A 1,353-nucleotide genomic window follows, 5' to 3' on the forward strand; every position below is an offset into this window, starting at 1 on the left:
TGTTGGTTCTGTCAGAACAGGTGTGGTTCTGTCAGTACAGTTGTTGGGTGGTTCTGTCAGAACAGGTGTTGGTTCCATCAGAACAGGTGTGGTTCTGTCAGAACAGGTGTTGGTTCCATCAGAACAGGTGTGGTTCTGTCAGAACAGATGTTGGTTCTGTCAGAACAGGTGTTGGTTCTGTCAGAACAGGTGTGGTTCTGTCAGAACAGGTGTTGGTTCTGTCAGAACAGATGTTGTTTCTTTCAGAACAGATGTTGTTTCTGTCAGAACAGGTGTTGGTTCTGTCAGAACAGGTGTTGGTTCTGTCAGTACAGGTGTGGTTCTGTCAGTACAGGTGTATGTTCTGTCAGAACAGGTGTTGGTTCTGTCAGAACAGGTGTTGGTTCTGTCAGATCAGGTGTGGTTCTGTCAGAACAGGTGTTGGTTCAGTCAGAACAGATGTTGGTTCTGTCAGTACAGGTGTGGTTCTGTCAGTACAGGTGTGGTTCTGTCAGTACAGGTGTGGTTCTGTCAGTATAGGTGTATGTTCTGTCAGAACAGGTGTTGGTTCAGTCAGAACAGATGTGGTTCTGTCAGAACAGGTGTGGTTTTGTCAGAACAGGTGTATGTTGTCAGAACAGGTGTATGTTCTGTCAGAACAGGTGTTGTTTCCATCAGAACAGGTGTGGTTCTGTCAGAACAGGTGTTGTTTCTGTCAGAACAGGTGTTGTTTCTGTCAGAACAGGTGTTGGTTCTGTCAGAACAGGTGTGGTTCTGTCAGAACAGGTGTTGTTTCTGTCAGAACAGGTGTTGTTTCTGTCAGAACAGGTGTTGGTTCTGTCAGAACAGGTGTTGTTCCATCAGAACAGGTGTTGGTTCTGTCAGAACAGGTGTNCAGATTTTATTAATCAGATTGAAAGAAACACGAAGTTTGACTAAAATCTAGATTATCTAGATTATTTACACGAATCAGCAAATATTCTTGCTTTTATAAACATGGATTCAGTTTGTTTGACACAACAGACACAGAGTCAAAATAAAAACAAAACAAGGTTGTGTTGACTCACACTGAGCAGCACTTGGTGACAGTGGAGAGGAAAAACTCCCTTTAACAGGACGAAACCTCCAGCAGAACCAGAACCAGAACCAGGCTTGGACTGGTTCAGTGTTCAATTCATCTAGTGTTGGACTCATCTTAGACTAGTGTTGGACTCATCTTAGACTAGTGTTTGACTCATCTTAGACTAGTGTTTGACTCATCTTAGACTAGTGTTTGACTCATCTTACACTAGTGTTGGACTCATCATAGACTAGTGTTTGACTCATCTTACACTAGTGTTTGACTCATCTTAGACTAGTGTTTGACTCATCTTA

Source organism: Austrofundulus limnaeus, unplaced genomic scaffold (assembly GCF_001266775.1).
Source record: "Austrofundulus limnaeus strain Quisiro unplaced genomic scaffold, Austrofundulus_limnaeus-1.0 Scaffold2791, whole genome shotgun sequence".
NCBI classification, from domain to species: domain Eukaryota; kingdom Metazoa; phylum Chordata; class Actinopteri; order Cyprinodontiformes; family Rivulidae; genus Austrofundulus; species Austrofundulus limnaeus.